Source organism: Lissotriton helveticus, chromosome 4_1, assembly GCF_964261635.1.
Source record: "Lissotriton helveticus chromosome 4_1, aLisHel1.1, whole genome shotgun sequence".
Classification (NCBI taxonomy): Eukaryota; Metazoa; Chordata; class Amphibia; order Caudata; family Salamandridae; genus Lissotriton; species Lissotriton helveticus.
Window position 1 is genome coordinate 1,397,942,582 of NC_136063.1, and position 25,859 is coordinate 1,397,968,440.

Consider the following 25,859-nt stretch of genomic DNA (forward strand, 5'->3'; position numbering starts at 1 on the left):
GGATTCTTTCCCTGCATGAAATGCAAGGCCTGCAGATTCAGCCACAAAGTTAAGGACTATCATGTCCCTGGGAAAAAGGCGAGGGTGCCAATCACTAAATTATTGAATTGTAATTCAGACCACACCGTATATTGCCTAAGTTGCCCCTGCAATAAAAAATATGTAGGGAGCACTATTAAGCCAACCAAAAATAGAGTACTAGAACATCTACGGGCAATAAATAATAAAGACCGAAATTACCCTGTAGCCCGTCATTTCGAGGAGAAACATGATAGCAACAGCAGCCTCCTAAAATTTTTCTGCCTAGATCAGATTACAAAATCAGAGAGAGGGGGCGATAATATAAAGAAACTCCGCACATTAGAGTCCAGGTACATCATTAAATTACAAACAAAGATACCTATGGGACTCAATAATGAGGAAGAAATGTGGGTTCATGTAGGTTAAATTCTGCAGATTAGCTTTGGTTGTTTGAAGATATCTTTGTAGTACACCTTCTGTAAAATCATACATTGAAACGGACTGGAGAGTTAAACTGCATGTTAATTTCCACTCTGTAGAGTCTGTTCACTTTTAAACACAAGTAACACAGCTGCATGTAAGCGATAAGCCCATTCAGGGCACAATTATGAGGTACCGGCCACAAAAATACATGGTTATAAAAATTTAGTATGATTAATGATCGGAGGATAAATGTAATGTTTAGAACATAATAATGATGAAATCAGAATATTGAAAGCTTAATTGCCAATTACAATATGCATTGAGAATTAATCATATGTAAATATTGGGGGAATATGGTGAAACACGGTGAAATAACATTGTTGCATACATAACTTCAAAACACCATTCCAAGATGGCCGACGAAAAATCAGTCCTTTTATATTTGTTTTGATTTATGTGGACTCTTTCTAGGTCTATGAAATGAATTCTCGTTTTTTTTATTTAAACACTGTTTAGTAAAGTGCACATTGACACTGACGAAGGCGGCAACGCTGAAACGCATCTGTCAATTTTTGCTGTTTAACGGCTAAATAAATCTTATCTTTCGCTTCGAAATTGACATTTGGCTCAAGAGTGCACTCTTTTGGAATTGTTTCATGTGGAGTCAGAGACGAGAGTTGTGCAATATATATATATATATATACATATATATATATATACATATATATATATATGTATATATATATATATATATATGTATATATACACCAGCAATCTTCACCACCTCCGAACAAACGGCGAAATGAAGACACGGACCCCAGGCTGTGTCGGCAAGGTAGATTTATTAACAACCTCTCAACGGGCGACTCGTTTCGAGCAGCAAGTGCTCTTGTTCATATGTATATATGTATATATATATATATATATATGTCTATATATATGCACATATGTATATATATATATATATATATATATATTTGTAATCCAAATGCCCTGAAGCAGCAGGAGGGCACACGATGGTACTCAGCTAACAGCTTTCAAAGATGCAGCCCGTCTTTCTTCTCCACCTTGCAAGTAATCCGCCAACGCGTTTCAGGGACTCACACCCCCTTCTTCTTGGGTCAATAACCAACATCTGCGGCTCACATTCCATTTCTCACTTCCGTTTTTATTGATAGATTTCACTGCCCCCAGTGGGCGTTAACTTAGTGCACACACAGTTCGATGCATGATGGGACACGGAGTCCCAATGTGAGCATCATTTGTCACTTCAAGTAAGTTCAGATGTTGTCAATCAATTAAAAATCATTATTTCCTATAGTAGGTAGTGGCGAACAAAAACTGCATTGAACTGTGTGTGCACTAAGCCTACGTCCACTGGGGGCAGTGAAATCTATCAATAAAAATGGAAGTGAGAAATGGAAGTCAAGAGTAAAGGTTTGTTTGTTCTATGTACGTTGGGGCAGATTTATGTTGCTAATGCGCCATGTTTGCGTCACGCAACTGCGGCGTAAATGTGGCGCATCCCTACGACCCATTTACAACGTGACGCATCTAGGCAGATGCGTCACGTTGTAAAGCCCTGCGCCACTTGTGGGCGTTCCGGCGCAGGGTGGGCGTTCCGGGGCAGGTGTGCCTCGCAAAAGTGGCTGAGTGAAATCTATAAGATTTCACTCAGTCACATTCAGGCCAATGCTGCATCAAAACCCCGCGCCTGCTTGAAGCTGGCGTAGGTCTTGACACAGCATTGGTCAGATAGGGCACCCCCGAGCCTTGCTGGAGCTGCGTCACGCTTGCGACGCAACTCCAGCAATGCGCCACCTTTACGGCACAGATGCGTCACGCATCTGTGCCGTTTTTGCCCCATGGTGCGCCGCATTGTAAATGCGGCGCACCATGGGTGGTGGAGCAGCGGCGCAAAATAATTGCCGCATCCCTGGGGATGCGCCAGTTGTCATAAATCTGCCCCTTAGTGATTTTCTTCCTGATGAAAAGTAGTCCTTTGTAATGTATTGGTTTGTGGGTGAAAATAATAGCTTGAAGGTGGATCTCTTGGCAACTGGTAACCAATGTAGGGTCCTAAAGGCAGGGGAGATATGTGCTTCTGGCTTTACATGTATGAGTAGTCTGACAGGAGATTTCTGAATTTTCTGTAATCTTCTCATAGTTGATAGAGATGAGCTGTGATACAGGCCATTGGTGTAATGAAGTTTTGATTGGACAAGAGAGATGGATGGTTGCTTGGAGCTTGTAGAGGAACCTAGCTATGGATGCAGGGATTTCTTTGTAAGAAAGCTTTACCAGACTATCGTATCCACTTGAAGTCCATCGTCATTCATAGGTTTCTTACCTCCTTTTTGCCTATTTTCAGATCGTCAAACTAGGTGCTGAGAGGGTCATAGGTTTTCCAGTCACTACAGGTGAGTATTTCAGTATATGACAGCTCAAACAAAACTGAACATTTTGGAGTTTCCAATGTCCTTGGATCTTTCCAGTTCATGAAGTATTTCCATGTCATCTGCGTAGTTATAGCGGATGAACTGAATATTATTGATAATTCCTGGAAATGATTTTATATAGATGATGAAGAGTGTGGTTGAGATGACAGAGCCTTGAGGGACTCCTGATGATAAACTTTATGTTTTGGATGAGAAAAAAGAAATAATAATGACATTTGTTTTATTTTGCACTCAAGATCTGATCTAAGTGAGAGCAGTATCCTCTTTGTCAAGTCTTTGGATTAGTATGTCATGAACTACTTTTTCGAAGACAGCTGAAAAATGCAAGAGAAGTAGGGCAGCAACCCCATTCCGGTCTACTGTGTTTCTAAGGTCATCCCAAATGGTGATTAGGACAGATTCAGTACCCCTTCCTAGGCGGAATCCTGCTTGGAAGTCAGAAAAGTAGGGAGCTTTCTTCAATGAATTTTGACATCTGGCTAAAGGCTGCTCTTTCTGTAAGTTTGCCCAGGAATGGTCCATTGTCTTGATGGTACAGATGTATTTTCTTTAATAAAGGTTATATGTATGCCTTTTTAGGTCTTCTGGAAAAACTCCTATTGTTAAGGAGTTGCCAATCAGTTTTCTGACTGGGCTGGTGTTTGAAGATGTGAAAATAATTTGTTTAAATATTTGTGAAGGAAAAGGGTAAGAGGGGAATCTGACTGGCTTGCTTGCCTTGACAAGATCCAGAAATTCTATTGCTGATAATTCTTTGAAAGAGTAAGAGGGGTCTTCTAACCTACTCCTGGATGTGTTTGTTGGAAGTTGGTTGGCACTGTTTGTTTCCTTATTTGTTAAAAAGAATCCAACATGTCTGCTTTGGTTGTGTAATTATTTGCTTGCCTGTCTGACAATACTTAGAAATGGGATGGGTTCCTTCTGTGCATTTTGGTTTACAAAATTCTGTGAGTATTTTACAAAATTATTTATTGGCACATTGTTCATTGTGGATTCTGCTTGAATAGTAAGTTTTCCTGCTTTTGTGATAGTTTACTTATACAATCTGTTGTGTCTGTGTAGGAATATGTTGTCTAGAGGGCTCTTTGTTTTGAGCCAGGTGCATTGAAACTTAGCAATTGGCTGTTTTATCTTTCTTTATTCTGCATTCATCCAAAGTTCTTGCTTTCTTTGGATATGTTTAGATGCTTTAATTGGTGTTAAGATGGTGAAAGCTTCATGGAGTGATCCAGAGAGCAGTGAGATTTTGAGCTGAATTTATTGAATATAGATCTGTTTTGGAAATTAGCTGGGTTTCTAGGTCCTCAAAAATTACTTTGTTTCAATGTCAATATGTAGTTGGAGGTGAGTTGAGTTGTGGTGAGCTGTGGTGTCTTGTATTCGCAGGCTACCAGGTGGTGGTCTGACCAAGTGACTGGAGTAATGTGACCAGGTCTAGGTTGGCAAAATTACATCTGAAATGTGCCCTGCAATATGTACACGCTTCAAACCATATGCTCCAGTTACCAAGGTTCATTGTTTTTACAGCAGAGCGAAGGGGTAGCCGGTGTGGGGACAGCACACCTTTCAGAATAGTTAACGTGGCCCCCGGCACTGCGTTTTGCCACCTGGGCATATTGGATGAGCAGAATGGTTCTCCCAGTTTGGCAGTTCATGTGGTATTCATGTTATACGTCCTTGCACATTTGTATAATCCTTGGACTTCCTTCACCACTTATACGCAGTCGTCACCCCTGCTTGTAATGCTTGATTCGGCTCGATGAACTTATGTTATGTACTGTTTACCTTCACATGGGCAAAAACACAACCCATAAGGAGCTGGCAGTTCTGTAAGTGCTGCAATCTGTGCAACTTCAGCCGTTAGTCTATCCTGGCACTTTTTCCCATGGGATCTCTGTCTATTAAATAGGTCTTCTGCCCCATCCCATTTTCAGGTACATTACTCACGTCTTTCATCATCTAGGGGTATCCTGGTGATGGATGGTCACCTGACTGTTGTGCACCAAAACCTGTGTTGACAGACAAAAGAAGTGGATAAGATTAACAAAAGAAGTGGATAGGAAAAAGTAAAAGATTTAATAACACGTCAAAGAAAACAAATTCTAAATATACGTAATTTTGTGTGCAGTACTAATGATTACACTTTGTTCTTTGGGCACATTTCTGTCTAGAGTTATTTCAAAGGTGTGGGTATGAGTGTTTGTGTATGAGTCGATGAATGATTGATTTCCAATATTCTTATTTTTGTGGGTTTAGGGGTGGGTTGTTTATTTTTTGTGAATCACTCATGCATGTATTCATATTTTAGAACTATATTTATGGTCAGTGATATAATCTATATTTTTAAGATTGAGTGAATCTATATGAGTAAGATTTTTGAAAGTATACAAATGTATTGTGAACATATTTATCATATTAAAATGTTTTCATGAGATTTCCGATGAATTTGCTCTCTTTGGCTCTCTGTTACATACTTGGTTATTTAATATCCAGTGTTTACCTCATTGAGAAAAGTAACAAAAGGTAGGCAGGTTTGTTTTGTTGGTCCTCTTCCTAAACCCACAACCTTTATTAGGTTTTTCCAGGGAATCCATTCTCTTCTTTACTTGGGGGCCTCACAATCTTGCAAGGAAACATCTTCAGCTTTGATGACATTTGTTTTTTCCTTAAATATAACAGATTAAGTGGCCTCTTTTTTGCCTTTGCAATTTTTTGTCAGAATTTGATAGCCTGGTGGAGCAACTTTATGTAAATCTGTTGTCATGCCTTCCCCCTGGCATAATTCAGTTATGAAAAGGAAGTCAGGTCCTTTATCTGTCAACAGGTCAAAGGTGTGATTCTTGTTTTTGGAAATGAACCAGGCATTGATTAATATGCAGTTTAGAGAATGCGTTTTGGATGTGGTGTGAATTTGTGCTGCCATAGAATGAGTATTGTCCTTTAAAGTTGGATGAGGTGTTTAATGGTGATAGTGCTAACTGTAGCAAGACAGAAAATATGTTGTTTGAGTGTGTCATTATCCTCGCCCAATAGGCTTAGAAAACATTTTGTTGGGTATATTTGTGTGGGTGGTGGAGAGAAATGTTGAGATTGAGGTAATGGGCTGTGGAGATGTTTTTGAAAGTTAATGTTGTTGTGCAGTGGGCTAAGGGATGCCAAGTTATGAAGAGTGATGTGATGTTGCTTTCTTTTACGTTTGATGAAGGCAGAGGTGTATGGGTGAGGGATGGTGGTAGAGCAAGTCAGTCATGTTTTATGGCTCTGAATTCTTCAAAGATTCATAGGCACATGAGTGAGTTGTTTTTGTGTAAACGTGAAGCGAGCAGTTGGTGTCTCTGTAATTTGAAAAGTATGAGGTTGGGCTGGTATAAAATCTGAGTGGTGTGCGTTGACCTGAGGAGCAGTGTATGTGTATATTGGGAAAGATATGAGTTTGTAATTGTGTCTTGAGTGTTTATTTTTGTTTTTGTGTTGGGGTGTAGTGATTTCGGATATTGGTGTAGTGACTATACATGTAAATAAATGTAAAGAACTGGGGAGGTGTGTTAGAGGAGAGATTTCTGTAGTGTGTGAGGGGTTAAACGGGATGGGAGTTGGTAGTAGGCTGGGTAGGTTAAAAAGGTAGTCTTATTGGGTCAGGGGAGATTAGACAGTATCTTGGTGTATGTTTTGGGTGAAAAGAAGAGGGAGTGTGTAGGAGGATAGTATGATGGAGGGCTTATATAGAGTTGAGGTGGCATGCTTGGGCAGTGTTTTCCATAGGCAAAGGGTAGAGGAAGGATTTTATGTAAAACAGGAAAGGATGTTTTAGGATAGTCTGGACATGTCCAGTGTGTGTTAGTGGTGTATTATTGATATATAGATTTCTAAATAGTTTAGCGTAGACTTGTGATTAGTGGAACTGTGAAGTGCCCTTTTGTGGATGTACGGGTAGAAGGGTATGTAGGAGTGTTTGGTAGACATTCATTGTGTTTGGTGAGTGAGTGGTGGGTGGAATGATTTTGTTTGCTCTGAGTGATATGTGTGTGTTTTTGTGAGTGTGTGCATGTTTGTGTATGTGGTTGGGTCTTGGTGACGGTTTGTAGTTAGTAAAAAAGGGCAGCATTACTGGCCCATAGGCCTGAACAGGCCCAAATGCGTAGGTCTCCTTTGTTCACTTCGTACCTAGCCCCAACACCCGGCCTGGAGAGCTTTTGGGAGAGCCCTTATAAAGGCTGGTGGTGAGAACACATCACCTTCTCTCAGCCTCTTAGGCTCACGTGCAGGCTTAACCAAATAGATGCCCTGCAACATCAAATATGAGCTCCTGGAGGAATGGTGTGTTTAGTTTTCCAATCCACAATCTGTGCCTGAGAGAAAGGTAGGAAGAGAGAAATGGAAGAGGAAATAAGGGAGGCGGGAAAAATCTAGGTCTTAGAGCAGTAAGGTTTTGTTAATGGCAGGCAGAGTTGCATGCATTTCATAAGCTTTTAGAATTAACACAAGTACATACATACAATTCTTATAATAAATACATAGCCATATGATTTCCTTACTGGATGTAAACATTTAATCAAGGTCTCATCTATTTCATTGAGGTCTAACAATGCTCTTTTAAATGTTTCTATCAATCTGGTCTTGGAAAAGTCATGTCTTGAATCTATCGATTTCTCACTTGGATCCATCACAGCCGAAACTTCCATTAAATATCACTTGGAGTCCCATCTCATCATAGTGTTGGATTAGGGAAGCTCGTTGTGTGTTGCATGAAATTCTGTATCTATGTTGGACAATGATTTTCTTTACCTTCTGGTCGTTCGGAGCAAGTAGGTGGAATCTGACTTTAAGATCTTGCAGGTAGTGCCTTCTACCAGGTATCTGACACCATCTTTCTTGTTCATTGGAGACTGGCTCAACCAATGGTGCCTCCACATAGAGTGGAGATGGTCATGAAGGATTTGTATCATGTGGTGTTTTTACTGAATAAGGTAAGGTGTGTCAGGTCTCCTTTAATATGGGTACGGATATCCTATTCAGATTTGATGTTTTCTTCGTTCACTATACCGATGCCCTGCATGTGAATATTGAAATATATTTAGAACGGAAAGTGAACTCAAATGACTAAAATGACTATCCTTCCTATATTCCGTTACATTGCTTTAATCCTCTGCTGACCATTTTATACTTAGAAAGAGAGTACGAGTGATCCAATAACATTGGATAATGCATGGTTTGGAATATGCTGGTCCTCAATACAGGTTCTTCAGAATTGGGTGTGATTTTAACCACGTGTGGTAAATACCATTACCCGTTTATCAAAAAATGGGGCACTGTTCCAGAATGATTGAAGGGTGTAAATTAATTAATTAATTATGTGCTTATATAGCGCTGGAATCACTCCCGAAGGGGTACCTCCGCGCTTCGACCGCTGCGAAACCCTTCCTGGCTTCCCTGAGAGATGGTCCCTTAATGGGTATCTCCAGGGTGAGACCAGGCATCCCCGGCGGTCTGGTGGGGCCGTTAGGGAAGATGAGGCAAGCTAGTGCCCAGAGTTGCCGAGTGTGATCGCTGATCAGAGTGGGCACCGAGGTGAGAGAATTATCGAGTCCGCTGACCCTGGTCCAGAAACCTGCCGCGTCGGGAATCGAACCCTGGTCCCGGGCCGTCCTCTGCTCTCGGGTCTGCCGCCTCTAACCAGTGAGCCACACTACTCCATTATCACCCAATGAATGCGTAGAGAGGGGAAGAGATGAAAGAGAAAGAGGGAGAGACACGTAGTCCTTGGAATAATTAGGACCCACTTGTGAGAGGGAAGAGCAAGTCTTGTCTCTTGATGTCCACACACACCCCGAAGGATGTCATGCTTCATCATCAGGCACTTTGCTCCTTGTCGGGCCGCGCTGCAATGCCCCAAGGGTCCCCCGAAGGATCACTTTGGTAGAGATCTTTTGAGACAAAATCCGTACTCTGCATGCAGGTGTGTCCAGTGAGTCCTCTAAGAAGGAGGTGTAGTGCGTGCAACGTGAGTTAAAACTGTCCAAGGGTTGCCTGAATAGAGATTTTTTAATGAAAGGGTACCCTTGACAGAGTAAAAAACCCATAGGTTAGGGGTTACCTCAGTAGGCTTAATGAGCCCCAGGTAACTACAATGTAGAAGAGGTCAACATGTTTCGCGCCTGATTGGTCTACAAGAACCATGGTGCTTCTTCAGGACCGAAAACAAACAACGTGAAGTGCTGTGCACAAAAGTGTATCAGGATAATTACCCTTAGGAGGTGTCAGGGTGGGTCAGGGGATAGTGACCCTGCAGTCTACCTGCAACAAAACGTATTCAGTTATGGCTGCTCCTGTACATCAACTAGGATACAGGTGACAGAAAAGAAACAGAATGTGCGTCAGGGTTACATGTGGGACCTGTCATTGAGTCCCCACAGCCTAACAGTGGGATACGCATATCAAGATTACATCAAGAAGACATGGGTGCAACACATTGCTACAGGAGAGAGTGGCAGGCATGTGGAGTCTCAACTGCGAGTACCGTAGGGGATGAAGAATTTACCATGTGTGATAAATGCATCCTTTTCTAAGTTTTAGAAAGGAAAAATTTGCAGAATCAATTTTAATAGATGACATCCTGCATTTATATCCTTTTTCAGTGCCTTTTCTCCAGTAAACCCTGAGCACTGTCCTGCCGGTATTTATCAAGGGAAAACTATGAGGGAGTGATAAGTATCACACAACTCGTAGTTCCAATCTGTGTGCAAACGGGCATTTGAACAGCGCAGAATGCAGCCCTTAAATCATAATGAGGTCCCTTGAGTGCAATAATTACATCAATTACAAGATTTCCCTTTTATAATTGGGAGTACTATGCTGGTTTTAGTGCTCCCAGTACCAGCAATCCATGTATCCCAGGCCTTTCTCCTTGTTTAATTTCAGCAGGCAGTTTTGATCTGCTCAATTTTAATTGAGATAATAATTGTATAGCCTCAAGGTGGTCACTCTATCAATCAATCAATCAGGTGGCTTATAAAGCACGCTACACACCCGTGAGGGACTCAAGGTGCCGGAGTGGGTAGGCATGGGGGGCAGCTCCAGATCAGTTGAAGAGCCAGGTCTTGAGGTCCTTTCTGAACGTGTGCAGGGTCGGGGAGTATCTGATGTTCACAGGGAGCTTGTTCCAGGTCTTGGCTGTGATGTATGAGAAAGTTCTACTGCCTGTTCTGCGGATGCGAGGGACCTCTGCCAGTGCGAGGTCAGCGGAGCAGAGGTTCTTCTTGGGTATGTGGAAGGAGACTCTCTCATTGAGGTATTTGGGTCCAATGTTGTTGAGGGATTTGTGGGTGAGGAGCTTGAAAGTGACCCTCTTCTCGACGGGAGCCAGTGGAGGTCTCGTAGGTGTTGGGTCATGTGCTCGTGGCGTGGAGTTTCGAGGACAAATCTGGCTGCGGCGTTCTGGATGGTTTGGAGTTTGTGTAGAAGAGTTTCCTTGATTTCGGCGTATAGGGCGTTGCCGTAGTCCAGTCTGCTAGTGATGAGAGAGTGGGTGACGGTCCTTCTGCAAACAGGGGGGATCCAGTAGAAGGTCTTGCGGAGGATGCGCAGGCAGTTAAAACTGATGTCAGCGACGGCGTTGATCTGGCGGTTCATGGAGAGGGAGGAGTCGAGGATGATACCGAGGTTTCGTGCGTGGTCTGTGGGGTGGGTGGCTTCCTGAGGGTGGAGGGCCACCAGGTGTTGTCCCATGCGGAGGTGCAGGGGCCAAGAATGAGGACCTCGATTTTCTCTGAGTTGAGCTTCAGGCAACTGTCTTTCATCCAAGCTGCGACGTCCTTCATTCCTTCGTGGAAGCTGAGTCTGGTGTCTTCTGGGTTTTTTCGTGAGCGAGAGGATGAGCTGGGTGTCGTCGGCGTAGGACAATATGCTGAGTCTGTGCTGTCAGACGATGGTGGCGAGGGGGGCCATGTAGATGTTTAAGAGCGTTGGGCTGGGCGATGATCCTTGGGGTACTCCGCAGTTGATGTCAGTGGGTTTGGAGCGGAAGGGAGGGAGTCTGATCCTCTGGGTACTGCCAGAGAGGAAGGATTGGATCCAGTCGAGGGTCGTTCCTTGTATTCCCGCGTCTTGAAGTCTGGCTGCGAGCGTGCGATGAGAGACGGTGTCGAAGGCTGTGGAGAGGTCTAGGAAGATGAGGGCCGCGGTGAGTCCCTGGTCGAGTAGTAAGCCAACTTCGTCCGCGGCGGCGAGGAGGGCAGGACTCCATGTGTCCTGTGTTAAACAGAAGGCCTAAATGTCTATATGCATGGGCATTGTCAAGTTTGGAATTGTTGAAATGTCTGCTCTTTATTGGTTTTCTAAATGACATCATAAAGTTTATCTTCAGGATGGGGCATAAGTACAATGTTTTAGCACAAAATTAAAAAATTATATTAAAGAATAGTGTTTACGATCCTCCCACAATTTAATTTTCAAATCTGGCAAAGTTATTTTTTTAATTGAAGCATTTGGGCTTACAAAGCAAATACTGTGTAAGAAATGTTTCCTCAAGACTGTTTGGGCATACAACAATCCCTCTAAATCATGGACCCAGTCAAGCAAATGATATTGGACAGCGTCTGCTAATGTTATTCAACCCAGGCTTAGCCTGTAATTAGAGGGGGTCATCCCTTTCCACTTTCTTATACATTGTAATTAGGAAATCACCTTTCAAATTACCTGCCAATATACCTTCCCTTATCAAGATCAAACAGATTGGCAAAAGCATCTGGACCTGGTGATTTATTATTGCCCCACTGACTGCCTCACACCTAACTTTCACTGCCAGTGTTTACTTCACAGCATCATTTTTCATACCTCTCTCTAGACTATGGTATAGTATACTTTCTGTCACAGGGCTAATGATAGTAGCCAAAGTACTTTAGGGACAACTAGGAATACATTTTAGGTGGCCCTGGAAACATTAAGTAGTCTACTGCATTGGAGAACATTTTATTTTGTGACCCCCCTTATACCATCTTTCCATCCATGAAGATTAAGCATTTCTTTTATGTATATAGATCACCTATGTGTAAATTTACCATCCCTCAAACATACAATATCAGTAGAAGTTCACTGCAGGGTGTAAGGAGATAAATTAACCAAACCAGTGAGACTGTCAAAACAAAAATTCCGAAAACCTCATAAGTAACTAACTATAGTTCTGCCATTAGGTAATAACTGTACATATTGGAAAGTTAAAGCCCTGATTTACCACATGCCTCACTGTTGGACTTAGCCCTCTCTGTAGGTTCACCTCAAACTTTCTGCTGTCATATTTTGCTCAATTTGTTTTTATTGACTTTAGGGCTCTGTGCAGTTTCCCAAGAAATGGACAGGATGGGCTATCCTGACATGTGGCTAGGAGTGGAGCTATACCCAGTCCCATTTACACTTCAAAGTCCTTGCGTGCAGTATACACAAAATAAACTGACACCAACCTTTTGTGACCCCTAACAATTGGGAGCAAATCCCAGAAAGAACAGAGAAGTGGGCCAGATGATGCCCCCACACACAAAGGCTGTCACTGGGGATAAAACCCCAAGCAGGCTACTTCTGAATCAATGGAAGACTCCAAAGAAATACTGCCTTGCTGTCCTGCTGTTTGAAGGACTACACTGCTTTCCTGCTGCCTTAAGAAGGAATACTGGACCTGCTCCTTTAACCAGGTCCACCGGAGTGACTCCAAAGGCTAGCTGGCTGGCCTCTTGTGTAAGGTAAAGTAACACAACAAGTTTCAGAGACCCTGCAATGTACTTGCCTGTTGTTGCTGGAATAGGTCCTAGTCCCCAAGTGGCGCCTCTCCAAGTCCTAGACGCTTGGGTTGGTGCTAAAATAGCCTCCTCTTACCAAAACCTATAACCTGGGAATTAATTTTTGGGAGCAAAAACTGCTCTGGGAACCTTCAGGAGACTAGGACCTTCCTCCTAGCCAACCTGACGAAGGTGCATCGCTGATGGGATTGACTTTTTCACAGCTACCCTTCGTTCTATTTCGCAGCAGCAAATCCCTGTCAGCTGGACCGCTCAACGACAGTGTCCAGACTTTTGGAGCCTTCTTCGGCTGCAGTCTGCAGCCTTGTCCCACTAAAGTATTTTGAGCTCCAGAAAAACATCTTATTCCGAAGGTAGAAATCCTCACAGGGCTCGACAGACACCAGTACCCCATTGACGATGAGTATCTCCTTGGCCTAAAAATCCAGCTTTTCCTGCTCTTAACTTTCCCACCATCGTTGCTAGCTTCACCATCAATGACCTTCTCTCAGTTACAGCTGATGGATCTACCTTCTCCAGGAACTCTTGAGAGGTAGCTCTTAAACGGGCTGAATCTAATAAGTGTATCTGACCTTCGCTCCATCGTGGTTGGCCTTAACTAGTTACTTTGTTCCAGTGTTGTGCAACTACATACCTGGGGGTGGCGCTTTATTCCTTTTGGTGCTATTTTTCACAAAAAAATGTAAAGATTCATAACTCTGGTTCCACTGTTTCGATTTAATTTGCTTTTGTGTCATTATATTTATTAAAATTCACTCTATTTTCTAAATTGGTGTGGGATTTTACTTGTGTTGTGTTTTCACTTTATTACTGTTTGTGTGCTGCACAAATGCTTCACACATTGCCTCTAAGTTAATCCTGATTGCGTTTGTACCAAGCACAGAGTTCTAAGCACAAAATACTTTAGGGACTTTTTACGGTTCACTCTGACAAGGATTTTGTTTATTACTTGAATGGGGCATCCACGCCTCTCTACTAAAAACTTGCCCTGGGTAGTAAACTCCACTCAGCCTGCGGACTTTACAGGATTTAGGGCCCGATGTAGGTCGGTCGGTAACGGCCGAAAATCGGTATTTTCGGCCGTTACCGACCGGTATTTAGTAAATGGTATGTAGGGCCCAGAATATTACAGATTCGGTAAATTTACCGATCGGTAAATTTACCGAATCTGTAAAATACCGAATCGGTATTTATACCTATTCGGTATTTTTGATATGTAGGTGGGACTCTTCTGAGTCCCACAAACCTTACAGAATCGGTATTTTACCATGAAATCCAACTTCATGGTAAAAAACCGATTCCGGTGTGCATGCACATGTGTGCATGCACACCTGTGCCATATGACAGGCAGACCTGCCCTTAGGGCAGGTATGCCTGCCACATGGCCCCCGAATCTTTTTTGGGGGTGCTAGAGGGTGTCAAAGTGACACCCCCTGCACCCTTGTCAAAATCGGTATTTACCGATTCGGTAAAAGGAACATCTGGATGTTCCTACATATCCACCCCTTAGATTTACCGATTTTTAATTACCGAATCGGTAGGATTCGGTAATTAAAAATCGGTAAATCTATTTTACCTACATCTGGGCCCAAGTTTCTCCGCGCTCCGCTTGGAGAGTGAAGTTCGGCATAAACTCCGCCGACCATGGTGTCGCGGAATTTACCGGCACCCACAAATAATTACATTCAGTTCTTCACAGACTTGCCACAGGCCACCGTTATCTTGCACAGTGTTAGGCATGTGCGAACTCCATAGCCAAAGGGCACATCTGAATTATCAACAGTGCAGTAGAATTGGCTGAGGCTCCATTGCATTTTTGCCCACCATTCCACGGTTGGCCTGTGTGTTCCTTCCACTACCACAACATGTTGAGCCACTGGACCAGGTGTCTTGCGTTGTGACCAAACAGACATCAGGCTTACTGCTGAATTAACCGACGTTCCAGGTAAGTAGTAGATGGATTGTCACCTTGTCTGCCCTTGCATGGTTCAGCATAACTATGTTATGTTATGTTATGTTCTGTAATGTTAACAGGGGTTTTATAAAGTGCACAGCGACTCTACTGAGTGTCCCGGCGCTGAGGTGAGTGAAGACTGACTTAAAAGGGAAGGGGTAATATGCAGAAAAGCATAGTGCTAAGTTATTGTTGAAACAGCCGTGTCTTAAGGGCTTTTCTGAAAGGAAGCAGTTCCTGAAGTAATCTCAGAGCAAAGTGGTAGGTTATTCCATAGTTTAGCCACTTGAAGCTGGAAGGAGAGTCCTCCCATTAGGGAGTGCTTTACCACCGTGGTGCAGACTAACGCCAAAAAGGTGGAACGGAGAGAGCGGTGGGGATTGTAAAATTGATCTCTCTTCCTCAGGTAGGGGGCTCCAGAGCCACGTAAGTTCTTGAAAGCCAATGCAAGGGCCTTAAACTGTATCCGCTTACGGATCAGTAGCCAATGGAGAGAGTTCACGTGAACAGATACCCAAGTCCTGGGGCAAAGAGATAGAATAGCCCTGGCCGCAGCATTGTGCACCACCTGGAGGCGGGTAAGCAGATACTCTGGGAGGCCAAGATAATAGATATTCACATAGTCCAGCCTAGAGCCAATCAGGGCCTGGACCACAGTTTTCCTGTGTGAGAATTGAAGTAGTGGCAGAAATTGTCTAAGCATTTTCAAAAAGCCAAAGCACTGACCGGCCGCAGTCTGAGCCTGTAGCTTCATACTCAGGGAATTGCCAAGCTATACTCCTAGGTTTTTTACGGACAACACCACGTTAGCCGGAAGGTGCATATTCTGAGACCCCCAGCTCTGCCGCAAGTTGTTAGATGGGCAGCCAAAGAAAATGATTTCCGACTTGTCGGAATTACATTTAAGTTGATTCTGTTGAAGCAAGGAAAACACTGCCGATAGACAGGTCTTAATAGCTTCCCCCTTAAACTCTGAATCTTTGTTACATGTAAAAAGTAATTTTATTACTTCTTTCACTATTGTGAATGCTCTGGTTGCCCATAGATTAATAGCAAGGTGCTCAAGTTCCATGATAATGTTATATGTCCGTTTCTATAGAGATGTACTCTACAGAGATTGTTAGAAAATAGAAATCACTTTAGTTGGGCATTCTGTGACTAGTTTAAAGGTTTCTTTCTTGTCCATGTGTATGTAGTAGTTGAACCTTGATGGTCAATTTTACTGTGTCCCAATTACTAGGGGAACTGGTACCCGCGTGTCCAAGGCAAATCCCAGAAATCATGCTTCTTCGCATAGAATTGTCATGGGCACTTAACGCAATGTACTTTGGGGCAGATTTACGTTAACTGGCGCATCCCCAGGGATGCGCCAGTTAATGCGTGCCACAGTGCGCCACAGCTCCGCCACCCATGGTGCGCCGCATTTACAATGCGGCGCACCATGGTGCAAGGCAGGGAAGATGCGTGACACATCTTTCGGCGTACGGGCGGCGCATTGCTGGAGTCATGTCGCAAGTGCGACATGACTCCTGCAATGCACAGGGGCCACCCCTACATTGCATGGTGCATCACCCTTACGCCTGCTTCAAGCAGGCGTGAGGAATTGACGTAGAAAGTGACTCAGTGAAATCTTGTAGATTTCACTGAGTCACTTTCCAGGGGCGTTCCTGCGACGGAACGCCCACCCCTGCACCGTAACGCCTACATGAAACCTGACGCAGGTTTCATGTGGCGCAGGGCCTTACACCATGACGCATCTCCTTAGATGCGTCACGTTGTAAATGCCTCGTAGGGATGCGCCACGTTTACGCCGCCTTGCGTGACGCAACAGCGGCGTAAACGTGGCGCAAGGGCCTCATAAATCTGCCCCTTTGTGCAATGCGTGTTGCCGCACAGCTCTTGCAGATTTGCAAAAGGCATTGACACACACAGTTCTGAGAGTTAGAAATAGATTCACGATAGTAATAAAAACACACAACTTGCTGTACATGTATGAGGTTTTACAAAAGTGAATGATTGAGTGTGGAACGGTTATGCTAGTACATAGTTTGGACAAGCATTATTGTAAAAATGTTGCACTCCTAACGCCGCCACTGATAGCACCATGATGAGGCTTGGTCATGGGAGGGAGGCTGGTTTGGAAGGCATCAATGCCGGATCAGGTCCGGGGAGGTTTTGTCAGAAACAAACAATTAAAATGGTGCAATGGAGTTATCACGACCATCCACTGCACTATTGTACATTACAGCTTGGATGCTTTATAGTGCATGTCTACAAATGCAGGCATATAGCAGCACATGTTTGCCAACAATACATGCCTGCCTGCCTTGGTGTGTTAGGAGAGCAGTGGGCAAGCCAGACTTGAGGAACGTGGAGAGCTGCTGTAACTGAGAGAGGATCGGCCGGTCAGCAACAAGATGAAGTCTCTAGGGTCCCTTGTGCTTCAGTCTCAGGCACGGCAAGCACAGCTGGCTGCAGTTTATCACAGGAATCCTAAAACTACAGCAGCAGTGCCACACCAGTTTGTCCAAACACTTCAAAGAGCGAGATGCTTTCATTTCCCAGCTTTGTTGTTCCTGATCTCGCAGTTATACTATCACGTTTGTTTTCTAGCGCATACTGCTAATGGCCTCAGGGCAAAGTTAGGAGTGGAGGGCAAAGTTAGGAGTGGGCGGAACGCCGCACAATCTCGCAGAGCTTTTATGCAACTCTGCAGAATTCTGCGGAGTAAAACTCAGCGAATTTCACCCACCCCTACTAATAACTCATCAGGGCCAGATGTAGGAGCCAAAATACCGGTCGGTAACGGCCGATTTCGGCCGTTACCGACCGGTATTTAAGAATTGGCATGTAGGGGCATATTTTACCGATTCTGTAAATTTACCGAATTGGTAAAATACCAAATCGGTATTTTTACCGATTCGGAATCTTTCAGATGTAGGTGGGACTCTTCAGAGTCCCAAAGGCCCTACAAATTCGGTATTTTACCACCCAATCCAATTGGGTGTTAAAATACCGAATTCAGGTGTGCATGCACTTGTGTGCATGCACACCTACCCATGTGACAGACAGACATGCCCTAAGGGCATGTCTGTGTGCCACATGGCGCACATGCCTATTTTTGGGGTGCCAGAGGGTGTCAAAGTGACACCCCCTGCACACTTGCAGAATTCGGTATTTACCTATGGGCTTCACAGCCCATAGGAATCAATAGGAAATACCGATTCGGTAATTACCGAATCGGTATTACCGAATATTACCGAATCGGTATTTCCACATCTGGAAATACCTACATCTCCCCCTTCATATTTACCGACTCTTAAATACCGAATCGGTAAAATTCGGTATTTAAGAGTCGGTAAATATGAATTGCCTACATCTGGCCCTCAATGTTTACATTGTTGTTCAGTGGCGGGGTGCCATACTTGTGCTCATGCAGTGCCACTCAGTGATTAGAGTAAAACTAGAAATCCCTGAAAAGAATGTGACATTAAATTCAATTTTTGGAAAATTCTTCTTAGCTGTTATTTGGCTATATTTTCCTTTTTTCCAATTTTAAGTCTTGCCTTCCATCTTTCTTGCTATAAAAGAGACAGAGCTGAAAAACATTGACACCCTCAAGGTTCTAGAGGTGAAGAGGCTCTGCCAGAAGCGAGGGCTAAGTGTGCAACAGAGGGACAGCAAAGTGGACTTTCAAATAACCCTCAGAACCTTTGAGGAGGTCAGGAGGATGCAGGCTACAACAGAGGAGCAGGAAGAGGCTACTCCGGAAGATGAGGAGGTGCAGTTAGAGGAAGAGGTCAGGATGAGGAGGAGGAAGAAAATGGTCAGGCCGCAGGCCCTGAGCTGAAGCAACATGATGAGGAGGACCAATTTCCCACAGGGGTGAGATCCCCTCCTAGAGCAGGGAGCAGTATGTCCTACCAAAACCTGTCCCTTAAGAAGCCATAGGACAGGCATGTTAAGAGGGAACTCAAGCTGCAGCTGGCTATGTTACACTATGAGGGAAGGAAAGTGGCCCTGGAGAAAAAGGCTGAGGCTGAGAGGGCCTAAGAAGTGAAACATGCTGACAGGGCCTTGGAGGTAAATAAACTTCTGTTGGCTCATAAAGTGAGTCTGAATGAGCTACACCTCAAAGCCAAACAATACACAGGTTTCAGTAACAATATTGGAAGTGATCTCCAAGCGTCCTATGAAAAAAGGAGAGTCCACATACCTAAAGATCTGGTGCCTGGCTTTATTGTAGGGGGGCAACATAGATAAGTAGTTTAAGGCCTGCGATGTTGCTATAGAATGCACAGGGTCCCTGAGGGAGATTGGGGAGCCAGTCTTTGGAGGCACATACCCACTGAGGGGAGGATTTATTGTTGGCCATCGGGAAGAGGGACAAAATGGGATACCCCCTGATGGAGGCAGCCCTTATCAGAAAATATGGACCAACCCCTTAGAAGTATAGGCTGAAGTTCACGGACAGCCAGAAGCTGCCCCACCAGCTTTGGGTGGATTTTGTTTAGTGTTTCAGTAAGGCACTGGTTGGTTCGGTGAATGGTAGTGTAGTAAACATTTATGAGGAACTGTACAATCTGTTTTCAAGAGAGCACATGTTCAGCCTTTGTTTTCCAGTGTTACGCAAACACCTAATAAATATCATGCTCCCTAGTCCTAAAGAACTAGCCTAGGAGGTAGAATGCTGGCTCTGTATCAGGGCTTAAAAGAAGGTACCAGGGAGTGACTCCAAGAAGGGTGCTTCAGGTACTTCCCAGCAGAGTGAGGGAGATGTCCAAGGTGACACAGACAGGCCACAGAATAAAGTGGGGGGGTGGGGTTTCCATGCCCATATTTCTTTTATTTTTTATTTTTTGCAGAGTTTTATATAGTGCGAACTAGACCCGAACCGAATCAGGTATCAGAGCGCTTTACATATTTTTCCAGTTACGTTACATTTTTACGTTTTCCAGTTACGTTCATTTTAGGCACGGGGAGATTAAGTGATTTGCCCAGAATCACAGGAGGTTTTGGCGTCGTTACCGAGACTCGAACCCAGTTCCTCCAGGTCCGAGGTCGAGCGCCCTAGCCGTTAGGCCAACTCCTCTCCCCAGAAATATTCAGAAATAGGGAGTAGGTTCTGGTGGGCAATGGCCCATGGCACTCCATTTCCAACCGTTTAGCTTTGAATGTTCTCAGTTAGGACAAAGTCGGGGCTCTGTCTGTCCCAATCAACCACCCACTTAAAGAAACTCTACAGGGATGGCCTATGTGGCCTCAGGTGGAAGTAGTCCCACGGAAGACAGGGTAGGTTATGCTATGGTCTCTCTTAGTAGGGAGATAGACTGAGAATGTAGGCCTCATGACCCCTAGGCGTGGGAGTTGCCAATTCCATCAGATCACAGTAAATGGGATCCCGGTCACTGCTCTGGGATATTGGTACCAGCCAGACCATGGTAGTGGAAAGGCTAGTTTCTCCAGATCAGTGCCTGCCAGGACAGGTCTGTAAGGTAAGCCAAGCCCTTGTGTAGGACGTTGTCCTCCCTGTTGCTCTGGTAACATTAGAATGGGGTGGGGAAGTGGCACTGAATATGGTCATATGTAGTAACCAGATGCCCATTGACTTCATTCTGCTATATGAGTTACCACCAGTGTTAGAAGAAATGGGATGGGTGGTGTCACATAGTTCCCTGGAAGCTCAGGCTTCTGGCGAGACTATTTCCAAACAGAGAGTATGGAGGCCCAAATGAAGGGGCGAGAAGTGGAGACAAGCAAAAATGGGAGGATCAGCTAATCAGTGCTGACAGCTCTGACAGAAGAGCATCGCAAGACTGACCTTGTTGCGGCTACTTCTAACCTGGAGGTGCTTCCAGAACTGTCATAGAGACAGAGGAGAGGAGACCTGGCCCCATAACACAGAAATAGTGTGTCACCCTTGAGGGGGGTGATGGTGTCCCCCCCGCTGAAGTCCAGGCTTGCCTGGCCCCTACTGAGCTTCAGGGTATAGATCCTGGGCTGAGAGGCCAGTCACAGGATACCACCCTTAACCCCTTCGATGCTGATGATGGAGCGGTTCCGTCATCAGCATCGATTGGGCTGTGCTGATGATGGAACCACTCCGTCATGAGCACAGCCCCTGGGGGTAGCGCTGGCGCTCCCCCAAGGGGCATCGATCTTGCCCCCAAAAACAGGGATGGCAGCGGAACAGTTTCTGCTGCCACCACCGACTCCCCCACGCTTCCCTATGACATCAGCGCGCACAGGGCGCGCCAACGTCATCAGCAAGCGCTGGACACGCTGGAAACAAATGGTTTCCAGCGCTTCCTGAGAGGAGGTAGGTTTTGGCCTCCGGTGAGGCGGGGGGGCATTTCTTGGTGTCTTGAGGGCATTTCTTGGTGTCTTGAGTCATCGGGGGTGAGGAAACAGTGTTTCCTCTCCCCTGATGTCCCAATGCAGGGCATTCCTGGTGTACGATCACGCACAGCATCGCGATCGTGCACCAGGAATGCCCCCACTAGACACCAGGGATGTCTTTTTCACTGCAAAGGAAGCTACCTAAGGGGCACATTTAAATTCTGACTTTTCTGCCCCCCCCCCCCCCCGGGGACAGATCGGCTGTTTTTTTACTGATTCTGGACCCAGGGGGTGGGGGGGGCAAAAAAGGCCACTAGAGCCAGGAAATTTGTTTTAAAAAAAATCGGAAGCGGCCCCTTGGGCAAGGGTCGCTTCCAGGGGCCCAAAATATTTTAAAAGTATTATTTGCCCCTATCTGGCCTTTCTGCCCCCAGGGGGGCAGAAAACCCCATTAGACACCAGGGATTTATTTAGTTTTAAATGGAAGTGACCCCTTGAGCAAGGGTCGCTTCCAGGGGGCCAGATTTATTTCAAAATTATTTTCTGCCCCCCCCCCCCACCCTGGGGACGGACAAATAGCCTGATTTTTTGGCGCTTCTGGCCCCAGGGGGGACAGACAAGCCCACTAGAGCCAGGGAATTGTTTTTTTTTTTAAATTGGAAGCAACCCCTCACTTCCAGGGGCCATATTTTAAAAAAAAGAATATTCTGCCCCCCCCCCCGGGGGCAGATGGGTTTGTTTAATTGGCCTTTCTGCCCCTGCTAGACACCAGGGTAGGGGGGGGTCAGTGGGGGGGATGGGGAGAGGGGGCACAGGGTTTGGGGGTGGGTGATAGTAAGGGTAAGGGCACGGGGAGTAAAAACAAAAAAATCCTCAGAAGCTTCTGGGTCTCTAGGTTTTTGGAGGAAGTTGGCTCTGGGTGTTATGAGTGGGGTTAACTCGACCGAATTGAGATTCCTTTCCTGGAACGTGAACGGCCTACGTGTGAAATCCAGGAGACAATTAATTTTGAAATATTTAGAGGATTCTTTGGCCCAGATTATAATACTGCAGGAGACTCATTTGACTGCCGCTGAAAGCAAGGAATTTTTTTTAGCTCAGCGGTGGATTGCTCATTCATTTTATACGCCTCAAACTGTAGTTACGAAAGGCGTGGCAGTTTTGATTAAACAGGGGGTTAATACTACAGTGAAATGTAAAGCGGCAGATGTGAAAGGTAGATGGTTAATTGTGAAACTGAAGGTGGCAGGGGAAATGTTGGTTATTATCGGTTACTATGGTCCCAATCAGGATGATGTGGGCCCCCTAGATGCATTGGCTAGCAAATTATTAAGTTTTTCGGGGAAAATATTTATGGCAGGTGACTTTAACACGGTGTTAGATTATAAATTAGATCGCTCGGAAAAAAGTAGAGCTTTGGTAAATTCCAAAATGTCAAGTAGAGTCAAGACACTGATCATTCAGCAATGCTTGTGTGATATCTGGAGGTTGAAGTCGGGTCAACAGTTCGGGTATACATTTTATAATAAAAAATATAAGCATAAATCCCGGATAGATTATGTTTTGATTGACTCTAGACTAAAGGATTGTGTGACTAAGGTGGGTCATGTAGGGGTACATCTTTCGGATCACTCAGATACTTTGTTGACTCTGAAATTAAGGATGGGCGGATCGGGTTCAACCTGGAGGTTAGATCGTACGGTCCTACTGGAATCTACCAGGAAATCTTACAAGCTTTAAGTGAGGAGACTGAGGTCTTTTTTGAAAAAAATATGGGTACGGCCAGGATTGAGACTGTGTGGGATACCTGTAAGGCTTTTTAGAGAGGGAGACTGGGTGCTTTGGGAGCTAAGAAAAGGAGAACTTATTATAGCAAGGTTTCAGAATTAGAGGAAAAAATGTGTTTATATAAGGCTAATATTGTAAATTATGCTGGATGTGAAATTGATGAACGGGTATTGCATGATTTGACGGAGTTGAAATCAGAACTGATGGTAGTCCTGACTCAAAGAGTTAAGGAGAAATGCGATGCTAGTCAACTGGCTCATTTTAGCTATGGTGAGGGGTGTAGCAAGCTCTTAGCATGGAAAGCGAAAAGAGATCAAGTTCGTAATCAGATTAAGGAAGTAAAAGTTGTGGAGTCAGGTATAACCATCACAGATAGCAAGGGAATAGCAGATGCCTTTCATGACTATTTTGCTAAAGTATATAAGGATGATCTTAGTCCATAACACTGAGTGTTAATGGGCTGGTTACAGGATATGGTGCCACTTTCAGCTGACCTTAAGGAGGTTTTAACCTATGAAATATCTCAATTAGAAGTGAAACGGGTTATCAAAGGGGGAAAGAGATGCAAGGCTCCGGGGCCGGACGGCCTACCGGCTGAAGTCTACAAATCTTTGATAGCTATTATTGCCCCTATTATGTGCCAACTATTTAACCACATTTTTGGGGGTGAGGCCTCACTGCCCTGTTCATGGAACGAGGCAACTATCACACTAATACCAAAGCCAGGGAGGTCACCTAAGTATATGGAGTCCTACAGGCCAATATCGCTATTAAATTGTGATTATAAATTCTTTGCAAAAATTATGGCTGATAGGTTGAGTATGGTTATTTCAAAGTTAGTTCACGAGGACCAAAAAGGTTTTATAAAGGGTAGATTTTTGGAAGAGTTAACTTTTTCACTTATTGGCACTATAGATATGGCTTCGGTCTACAAAGTTCCCTTGGCAGTGATTGCACTTGACGCCGCCAAGGCGTTTGACCGTGTAAATTGGGTTTTCTTAAAGGCTCTGCTAGAACATCTTAAATTGGAGAAAAACTTCACCAAATCTCTTTTATCCCTGTATCACTCTCCTACTTCCAGAGTCTTGGTCAATGGCATATTGACTCAGCCTGTTACGATCATGCGTGGGACCAGGCAAGGGTGTCGCAAGGGTGTCCTCTGTCACCCTTGCTGTCTGATTTATATATAGAACCCCTAGCTTGCAAGATAAGGAACACAGATAAGATTCCCCTTTTTGTTTTGGAGGGGTGCTCCAAAAAAATTGGATAATATGCGGACAATATAATTATTTACACCCCTAAATTACAGCAGTCAATGGAGGGTTTTTTAGAATTGACCAAAGAGTTTGGGGCTGTTTCAGGTTATGAGATAAATGAGGATAAGACCGATATTATAACCTGGAACTTAAATCCTGAAGGGGTAGTTTGTAAATCTGAGATGAGATACCTGGGGTGAGGATTACACATAACATTGGGGAGCTCACTAAGGTTAATTTTTTTAAGATAAAAAGGGAAATAACTGCCACCCTTCGAGGATGGGCACATTTACCGCTCTCTTTGTTTGGCCGCATGAATCTGGTAAAGATGGTGATTTTACCAAAGAAGACTTTTTTGTTTGAAACAATCCCCCGGGTGTTTAAGAAAGATTGGTTTGTTAAGTTACAGAGCGAGATCAGCTCTTTCATATGGGCCTCAAAAGGGTCTCGTCTTTCCTGGAAAAAGTTAAAAAGAAAAAGTAGTAAGGGGGGATTGGCGGTCCCTGACTTTCAGATTTATTCGTGGTCCTTTTTGTTAAAAAATTGTAGAATGCTGTTGGGTACCCCGACTTTTTCAACGATCGGAGAACTATTTCGTGCAATGCTTAAAAGCAGTAACTATAACGAACACGGTTTTTTGTATAAGTTTGCGGATCCGAAATTTTTCAAGAAGGTTAGGCTCAAGGTTTTACGTGATCTTGCGGAGCTCTGGTTTAAAATCAGGAGGCTATTAGTGTTATAAATTTTAAATGGAAGCGACCCCTTGCTTCCTTATGGGCGTAATTAATTTGTAAGACTTTTCTGCCCCCCCACCCCTTAGGGACAGATCACCTATATTTTTTGGCGTTTCTGGCCTGGGGTGGGGGGACAGAAAAGCCCACTAGAGCCGGGGATTTAAACATAAATTAATTGGATGCTTCCAGTGGACATATATTTGTTTATGTGTATTCAGCCCGTTTATTTTGCTTTTCTGCCCCCATTTGTGTAGTGACATAGCCTGTGTATAATGTGTATTGTTTTTATTTCTTGTGAATCGTAATGTTTTATTTCCCCCTTTTTGTTCTAGTTCAAGGCTTTTGCTCTTTAGACTGTTGCAGGTTGCGGTTTCGTTACTGGTGGTTCTGCTGTTTGTGTAGTCGCATGTGTTTGGTAAGAGAATTTTTTGTACAATTACAATGTAACCGTGTTTTTTGCAAAGTGTGTAATAATACCAGTATGTTTGGCTTCTGTTTTTTGAGTGTCTAATATGTTTTGCATTTGTGCTTGATGTGTATTTCCTTTTCTGTAGATTCATTGTTTTTTTCTTCTTTCTAGTGGGATATCATTGACATTTGCTGTGTCTTTGCAGAGTAGGTGCTGGTGAGTGTAGCTGTCCCTTGTAAGTGAATCGTATAGTTTTTGAATATTTAGATCTTTGTGATAAAGGCACACATTTTTCTACTTACTTTGCACAGAGTTGGTTGGTTTTTTTTAGTTTTTTTTTTTATCCTCATTGGCCTTCTCGCCACCCATTACTGAACGGAACCGCCCGTGGGCTCTTTATCTCATATACCGGCTGTAGGAAAAAGGCATGTGCAACGCTATTTCGAGTCAGAACTCTTCTCGTAACGTAATCCTTGTGTGTACAAAACAGAGATACTGAGTCTTCCTCCAGAGCGCCGCCACCTCATCCTCCACTCTCCTCCTGGGTAGGAAGAAAACCACCGGCGAGATAGGCGAAGGCTTAATCATTGGATTTATATTGTTTAACTTGCTAACCTTATCCAAAGCCTACTCCGTCACCCAAAACATGACAAAAAATGTAACCAAAATCTGCACATTCCCTTTGTCT

At 44.1% G+C, this 25,859-nt stretch overlaps 1 long non-coding RNA gene across 1 annotated transcript in view; it reads left to right on the forward strand.

Moving 5' to 3' along the window:
• LOC144827528 (uncharacterized) overlaps positions 1 to 25,148 on the forward strand; it is a 306,064-nt gene extending 280,916 nt beyond the window's left edge. The window contains exons 2-3 of the long non-coding RNA XR_013610236.1: positions 2,816 to 2,864; positions 25,095 to 25,148. This is a non-coding gene — a long non-coding RNA (uncharacterized LOC144827528). The remainder of the gene's footprint in view (positions 1 to 2,815; positions 2,865 to 25,094) is intronic.
• The last annotated feature ends 711 nt before the right edge of the window (positions 25,149 to 25,859 follow it).